The sequence below is a fragment of the Cottoperca gobio genome, chromosome 14 (genome assembly GCF_900634415.1).
Source record: "Cottoperca gobio chromosome 14, fCotGob3.1, whole genome shotgun sequence".
Classification (NCBI taxonomy): domain Eukaryota; kingdom Metazoa; phylum Chordata; class Actinopteri; order Perciformes; family Bovichtidae; genus Cottoperca; species Cottoperca gobio.
Genome location: NC_041368.1, coordinates 5,006,393 through 5,015,291, shown reverse-complemented (window position 1 = coordinate 5,015,291; position 8,899 = coordinate 5,006,393). Strand labels below are relative to the sequence as shown.

The following is an 8,899-nucleotide window of genomic DNA, read 5'->3' as shown; positions in this document are numbered from 1 at the left end:
AAACGACTCATCTCCAATAATGCGAGGCGGCAATTTGTTGCAGTAGGAGAGAAATGAGAATCAAAGAGAGTCATAGTGTATTCACCTCCCTTTTCCTGTCACTTCACCACCTGTGCTCATCCATTGCTCCCCACAGGAACCCCCACCTCAAAAGGAAAAAAACAGTACTCATGTCATTTAGTCTTTTCCCATCCACTTCATCTGGAGGCTTACACATTCTATTAAGGTGATCTTGTGTGCTCGGGTGCTGCAGGGGAGAGAGAGAGGGGGAGGGGGGGTACAAGCCCCTAATACTAATAAACGACCTCGACTTTGCCTCCCCTGCCCTGCGAGTTGGTAGGGAGGATGGGCTGAGTAATTGGAAAATATCCCTGCCTCCCGTTGCAGAAAGACCCTCCTCACACACACACACACACACACACACACACACACACACACACACACACACACACACACACACACACACACACACACACACACACACACACACACACACACCACCACCACCGCCAGCACTATCCCCTCTCCACGACTTAACCAACCACTCTATCTCCTGCAAGATGAAATGCACAGTCCTTGCTCTTATTTTAATGTTTAAAAAAAGAGACACGATTAGTCTGATTTCAGTAGTCTGCCTCTGCATGTGGAGGGGGAGGACGGGACACCAAGGTGAACAAAAGGACAGAAGTTATCATGTGAGACTTTCTATGACATGCAATCTGCAAAGAGGGATCGGGGGAAGAGGAAAGGTTCAGTGGACATTGGTTGCAGTCTGAGACTCTATGCCCAGGAGTAATAATGGGGCTAATGTCAGTGACAACCCAACAAAACTCCAAATAGTTATGGAAATAAAGAAACAAGGATGTATTACCTTGTTGCCATTGGTGATGGTAATGGAAACATTAGTGTGTTGTTCACATTTACAGTGCAAGCTTTAGAAATAAGAACAGAAGGCAGAACAAGTGATCCATGTACGAGGAATAATTTACACACCAGGCTGTGCGAGAGTGATACTCTAGCTTTAATTTGTAACCTCCATTATTCATGAATTTGACATTGTAATAGCAGAAACACTGCAACGCATCCCTCGACCTCACAGACCCTCCGAAGACCCTGCATGACTTCATTATGTTGGAATGGAAACCACATGCTTCCATCAGGCCTCGGTTGTACTTAACACGAGTAAAGCGGGCTGAAATCATTCTCTTTTATCTAAAGTGGCCGAACTTGATGTTGAACTTGTCGTCTCATGAATTAGTTAGAGTGGAATGTTTCTGTAATTGAGCTGAAGATGTGCTGTTCAAATGAAGAGATTACTGTGTTTTGTTTGCAGTGCCATGCATATCTGACAGCATTGTTAGTTTATTTAAGACGTGTTGTTTTAGAGAAGGTCGACTATCATTTTCAATATTCTGTCTTGTCAGTCAAGGAACATATCAGCAGTGTTTTATTTTGGTTACACATTGCTATAGGTAAACATAGCAGCATGTTTGCTCTGTGTTATTTTCTATTTCCAACTCCTTTTTATATCTTTTCCATGAGATTATATTTCCTACCCTCACCTATGGTCATGAAGGCTGGGTCATGACCGAAAGAACGAGATCACGGGTACAAGCGGCCGAAATGGGTTTTCTCAGACGGGTGGCTGGCGTCTCCCTTAGAGATAGGGTGAGAAGCTCAGCCATCCGTGAGAGACTTGGAGTAGAGCCGCTGCTCCTTTACGTTGAAAGGAGCCAGTTGAGGTGGTTCGGGCATCTAGTAAGGATGCCACCTGGGCGCCTCCCTAGGGAGGTGTTCCAGGCACGTCCAGCTGGGAGGAGACCCCGGGGAAGACCCAGGACTCGGTGGAGAGATTATATCTCCTCACTGGCCTGGGAACGCCTCAGGATCCCACAGTCGGAGCTGGAGGATGTGGCCCGGAGAAGGGAAGATTGGGGTTCCTTACTGGAGCTGCTGCCCCCGCGACCCGATCCCGGATAAGCGGTAGACGATGGATGGATGGATGGATGGATGAGATTATATTTGGAAGCGATTTTGGTTTATTTGCACAGATGACAGATATGGAAAATTACAGTTCTTCCGGCAGGAAAAAGAAAAACAGCTTAAGTGCATCGACTCATCCACTGAAATAAAGAATACAGGAGTAAATGTCCTCCTCTTTGAGCTGAAACATGCAGTAAAAGGTCATCCTTGGCATTACAGATGAGGGGGAGTTCATAAAGAGACAATCAGAACAACTGACATCAAACCCTGCCATGTATTTCAAGCTGAACACTTCAGCTGTTAAACAGAATACACTGAATGCTACAGTTCTTAGACTTGTGAGAGAAAACTACTAGATATTTGTTTGTTCTTCAATAGGCCTTTTTTACAGCAGATTAACGGTGGCTTAGTTCTATTCAAGTACCACAGTAAGCCATAACATTGTGACAGCGAGACAGCATGAACAAAACCAGCAACAATGTATTATTTACACCTGAGCTTTTCCCAGAGGTCTAAGGAGTTCTTATGTCCTATACTTAAGTAAAAGTACCTGTACAACAATGTTAAAATACTCTATTAGAAGTAAAACGTCGTCCTTCTACTTAAGTGAGAGTACAGAGGTATTCTCATTTAAATATACAGTAAAGTATACAAGTACTTGGTATTAGTTCTGTTAAGTTATTACTGATTGTTAATACTGAGGCATGGATGTGTAAATAACATTTTACTGTTGGAGTGGGTGAGGGGAGTCGGTGGTTGTGGGATTGTTAATGGGGTAGGGAAAAATAAATACTGGTTGATTTGACATTTTTGGGTGTGAACAATGTAGATTAAACTATCAGAGACATTTGGAGGATAAATGTCTGTTAGTGGAAAGATTGCTAACAGCTCATCTTAAACTTAACAGGGGGCCCCAACTAGACAGGGCATTGCTGTGAGGGGTTATATGCCAAAAAGGTTGGGCTTGGGAGCCGCTGGTTAACTTTGTCTGGCAGTGTATTGTATTTTTTGAGTTTATCATATGAAATTGAAACTGAAATTTGGCATGGAGGTCAAGTGTTGAGTAGCAACAATAACCTTCAAAAAAATCTAGTGCGGTTAAAAATACAATAATTCCCTCTGAACTGTAGTGGAGAAGAAGTTAACCGTGGCAGTAAATGGAAAAACTAAAGTAAGTAAGTTAATATCTCAAAATTATTCCAGGGTCAGTCTGATGTTTTCTGATATATGAAAACAATCTTATGAAATGTTATCCACATAGCAACTGGTGTGTGATCCACAGTGATTGATTGATTGATTGAGCCAGTGGAAGAACCATGAGCATCGAGGATTTTGACAGGCCCCATATATTAAAAGCAGTGAGGTTTCTCCGTCCATGCTGTCATTATTACATGTACAAGCCTCAGTCATATTCATCTTTTATGATCAATTACTCAAATTCACAGTCCTGCTTTAAGGACAGTTTCATCTCTCTACTGAAATGTACTCTCACATAATTCTTTAGTGCTGTATATGCTGCTTCTTCCTTTAATCTGACAGTGGGGACACGTTGACACTATTCATAATTAAGGTCAGCTCTTAAACAGGGGGTCATGTGCGACAATTTAGCAGTGAATATGCCATGTGCTTGTCATGTATTAATGTACACTTTAAGGGCATTAACCACCTCTTGATGAATAATAAACGTCCCACACACACGTGTGTTAGAGCCGCTGAAGTCCCCACTATACCTTTGCTTAATAGCATCAACAAATCATGTGCCTATGCCAAGAGGATATATTAGGAAAGAACAAAGTGACTACCTCTGCACGGTTTCAGAGGGGAATATCTATGTAAGGACTATTGTTCTGTACTCACAGTGCAAGTAATAAGGGCTATTAAAGCGCTTGTAGGCAGACCTGTAGGGGGATGAAAATGAGCTCATCCTTGTATCAAGAATCTCTTTGTAGCTATAAGTATCCAGCAATTCAACTTGCATTACACTTATAGTGTCATTACATCACACTTGAGTCACCTTCCTGACAAGTATAGATAATAATGATGAAGATTAACACAAATAAGGTAAAAGATGGAAACAGGCAGGTGTGAGATAATATGGGGATGTGTATGTTTTTATTTTGTGGATCTGATTCTCTAATTACCACCATCTGCTGTCGTAGTTAAATGCTGAAGAGGAAGAGTGGGAGTGAAGCGCTGCGTTCTGACTTGCAAATAAAGATAAATAAGTACTGTAACAGGAGACGTGCATTCTGTTTCTTTTCAAGGTAACACCAGTTGCAGAATGGTTGGCCTGGGATTCATCCTATTATGAGCTCTTTTCAAGCTTGCATGGTATGCATACAAATCTGTTCATCTTCATAAAAGCCTAATTGGACCTCAGCTGAAATTTTAGCTATGTGTAATTTCTAACTCAATGTAATTTTTCAAGCAAATATGCTTTCTTGTTTTTTCAGTATCTTTTCCTCTAGTTTACACAGTATGAGCAGGGTAGTACATTTTTCTTTTTCATTGTTGAGAGCAGAGTGATTGACCTCTACCCCCAGTCACAGATGGGGGTCAAGAGACTATTATTAAAGCTGGTTGCAAAGGATTAGCTTTGTTGTTTTGAGTTGTGGAGGTTGCAAGCCATGGTCAGTGGTAATGTTAATATAAGAAGTTAAGATAGCTTCACTGTCATCCTTACCTCCACCAAGGAGGTCATGTTTTCGGCTTGGATTGTTTGTCTCTGGTTCTCCGTTTGTGAGCAGGATTACGAAAATAACTACTTGGTGGAAGGTGTGTAGCATGGGCCAAAGAATAACTGATCAAATACCAGAGCGGATCTGAATCACAGGGTGGAAAGCACAACTTATTTTTCACTTTCATTAACATTGAGAGATAGGGCATTCATGTGGTGATAGATTTATGTGCAAAAAATTTGTTCCCGACTGGGAAAATTCACGTGAACGACCCGTCAAGTTGGACAACTTTTACAGTGGTTTCTACATGATGACATAAAGCGCATGAACACACCAAAGTCGGAATAACAACTTCCAAACTTGGGAAACGGTACTGTCCGAAGAGCATGTGAATGCAACATTGGCCTTGTTGGAAGTCTGCGCTCTCCGCGTGCCATTGTACTCGTTTAAAGTGTTAAATGCAAGACTGGTACTGCCAGAAAATATGAATCAAATAATTCTCTTGTTGCTAAATATCAGTCCTATTTTCAGTTTATCAAATCCAGAGTGCGGTGTGACAGTGAATGAAGTTCTGGAGGCAGAGAAAGTTAGGGCGAAGGTGTAATTAAAGCTGATTATGGTAAGGCAGAGGGGAGGGGAGGGCAGCACATTCGTCTTCCCCATCTACCGAGTGGTGGCTGGGAGAGCTGAATTAGCTGTCTTGCTGTCGTCTCTCCTCTGCCATGCCACTTTGTCACAAGGACACTCCTCATGGAAGATGAGACAGGGTCAAGTGCATGTGTATCCCCTGGCATTAGTCTTACAGGCCAGTGGGGTCCTTGTTTCACCGTGCGCTGGGAATTGAGGCACTTTAGCAAGCTCTGAGCCACACCACTTAGCCTCTGCATCATTAAACCAGGCTAAAAATACACAGCCCACCCATGGTCCCCTGTTCACAGAGGACCAGTACACTCTGAAACCATCGCTGACTCCTGTTCAGGAGGGGTGTGGCACCATAATATTTCACTCCCTCTTTATATTTGTCAGTATGCTCAACAAGCTATTATTAATTGCCCTTCTCTTTCATCCCCTGATCAGTATTGATACCATTACTACCATACAAATTCACACTGGTGTGTTCTCATTGTTGTCAATGCTCATCCCATAGGCATTAATTGACATGGAAATCAATATGTGTTGGTGTAAAGCTGATGTGACATGTGTTACAAGGCAGCACCAATGACAGAGCCCATACTTTATAGACTGCAAAACTAAATATTTATGGCTGCAACTAATTATTTTTTATCATCAATTAATCTCACAATTATTTTTCAATGAATTGTTTAGTCCATGAAATGTCAAGAAGTAGTGAAAAATGCAAATCTTAATTTCCAAGAGCTCAAGGTGACATCTTTGAATAGTGTTTTTGTGTCTGACCCCCAGACCCCACTAATAAAACCGTTGTCAGCTTTCTTTACATCAACTAATCTAATAACAGGTGGTATTTGTAGTGTGCTACTCAAGCTAATTCTATGTATGTACTTGCATAGCAATAGAACGGACATATAGAGCCAACTGACACTCCAGTATACGGTTTTGTCAATCTAACGCTGGCCTCAGAACCACCAGTAGAATACTTTCAGTCCTGGAAAAGGATTCTATGGATTATGAGTAACTGCACTCTTACATAATCATGTTTCTCTCTCAAGGGAAACACTATGTCAATACAATAAATCTGGCACAGGACATGAATCAGCTACAGAAGCCTTACTACACTTATTTGCAGGCTCAAATGTGAAACATTTTCAAATCAATCACTGTACTAGCAAGAATAGCACAAAGGCTATCATTTTGATATACTATAGGTTGAATGAATTGGGCACTGCACACACGTGACTGCTAAACCTCACAGGTGCAAGTAATTGCTTGATTGCCAGGGTTTGGGTGAGTAAAAACACAATGCTGAGAACCAGCTTTCCAAGGAGGGCCACATATTGTACTCTGAAAATATACTATCTATATTTATTTATTGTTTTAACATTACTCCAGTACTCTGGGGATACACTTATGTTAGTATTTGTTGAGTGGGGATGTATTGGTTGGCCCTAGGTGTCCCTAAAGCAAAAGCCTTCATGAGCCAGTTAATAATCAGACACCTGAGCTCGCGCATACATGTATCGCCTACAGACTTGCATGTATATTTAAATAGTTGACTGAGATAATAGCAGGCTATGGAGGTGAACATGATCACTGGGAACATGTAAATGAAAGGCTCACTTGTTGCCTTCTTCAATAAAAAATTATTATTCACCAGTTTAGTGCAGCTAGCTTGTTTGCCAACAGCGTTGTAGGTGTTATTAGCATACTTTTCAATTTCCCATTTGCTTCTGTAATTTTGCTAATACAAACACATTTTATCAGCAGCTTTTCTGACACAGCTGAGGTTCATTAAGTAATAAACAGACACTATCATAGTGTTTATTGTTTTATTCACAGCTAGCGTTATCATTAGTACACAAACTTCTCACTTCATACTTGTACACCTACTTTTATTCAGTGATTGTTTTGCCATAAAATGTAAGGCAAACAAATAAAAAATACTCCGAAGGTTTAAAAAATAAATAAATAAAGGTGTAAACTGGCAGTGTCTGGCTTGTGCTCCGCTATATTTCTGGTTATACTGTCTCTTTATTGAAAGTCTGAGTCTACTGAATGTCCAGAGACAGCACTACTTGCGCCGAGGAGGAAGCGTGCAGCCTGTAAAGCGGCACTGCGGCATCGCTGTATCACTGCGCCTTGGTCCCCCTTCTCCGGGATCCTGAAGCTCGGATCTGGGGAGAGGAGGAGATACCCTATGGTTTTTCTTTGCGGGATTTATTTTGTCAGCTCCAAACCTTCTTGTGCGTTATCTTTTAATAGTGACCGAAGGCCTGCAACTTGTCCGGACGGTCCTTCCCCACTCGCAAGGGTTTGCATTTCTTCGTTTTGCATGACGTGTCTGGAGCAAAAAAAAAGAGAGAGGCTTGCTTTTGTTGTGTGTTTTACAGTGGAAAATGAAGCTTGGAGAGCCGGAGCAGCAGGCAGTGCCAGTCCGCTGCTGTGGGCTGGACTGGATTACAGAGCCTGAGATCTCTACTGACAGGCAGCACAGGCAGACAGAAAGGGACTGTGAGCGAAGACAAGGGAAAGAGTCTTTTACTGAGCAAAAAAGCCAGGGCGAGTGCTAGAATACAGTTTCCCCCCCCAATGAGCGATATTTTGGGAGCTATTTGTGCAGTGTGTGTGTGTGTGTGTGTGTGTGTGTCATTAGATAAGTGCTGGCACGGGGCATCAGGTTAAAGGCATAGGTACTGGGAGAACATGTTTAGGACCGTTATCATAGTAAAGGTGGATTTTACCTTTTTTGGATTGTTAGAAGGAAGAACATCTGCACGGAAGGAATCTTTTTTGAATTGTTGCTGCATAATTAAATGTTTGCATGTTGGCTTGTTGGATGTGCCCTTTAATGTTTTGTAAATGGTTATACTTGTGTATGTTTAAAACATTTGTTGTGTAGCTGAGCATTTGGGGACTACATGTGTGCTGCAGAATCCAGATGAGCTGCATTGCATGACAACCTGTGTCCAAGAAGACACTGTAAAGTTGAAGATGGTGGTTGACTGTGGCAGATTGCTTTAGGTTTGTGTGGTGATGCAGAAAAGGTGTGATTCCTCTGTGTTTGAAATGTCCACCAGCATTTGGAGGCATGGTTATTCAGAGAAAGGCTTTGTGAAAGCCTGCATTCTGTTGATTCAGTTTTCTTCCACATGGAATACCATTTCTATGATGTAATGGATGAGAATTGATATTCTGGACACATAGAGAAGCCATATGTGTTTTAGACTACAAGGCCAGAGTGACTTTCAGTGGCGTTAGGCCTAGGCTGTAGGCTATGCCTTGAGAACGATCCAGAATAAGACTTCAAGCTGTTGAATATTATATATCAATTATCATTAAGCAGCCAGTTGCCTTCAGTGTCAGGCAGTGAAGGTATGCCACCTAATATCTATAATGAAGTGCAGGATGGCATTATCAAGGGTCTTGACATTTGTTTTGATTTCTTTATAGTGTGTGTAAAAGCTCAAGGACGTCTTCCTGTTCAACCAGACCTGCTTTCATTCACGAAATAGAACGAAATTTTGCTCTTTTAGAATTGTGGAATATATGAGTGAGATATTGCGCCCAAGGTGATATTTTTAAAGAATTTAGACGATTGTTAC

The 8,899-nt window shown here is 41.7% G+C and overlaps 1 protein-coding gene across 9 annotated transcripts in view; it reads left to right on the top strand.

The window, feature by feature from the left end:
• The first annotated feature begins 6,537 nt into the window (after positions 1 to 6,537).
• auts2a (activator of transcription and developmental regulator AUTS2 a) overlaps positions 6,538 to 8,899 on the top strand; it is a 290,775-nt gene continuing 288,413 nt past the window's right edge. For 4 of the 9 annotated variants that reach the window (XM_029447942.1, XM_029447944.1, XM_029447943.1 and 1 more), the window contains exon 1: positions 7,409 to 7,608. The gene's annotated coding sequence lies outside the window, so the exon portion shown is untranslated. Of the gene's footprint in view, positions 6,585 to 6,644; positions 6,710 to 7,408; positions 7,609 to 8,899 lie in introns of those variants that run through there. The other 5 variants (XM_029447939.1, XM_029447940.1, XM_029447936.1 and 2 more) reach the window with 3 other exon arrangements.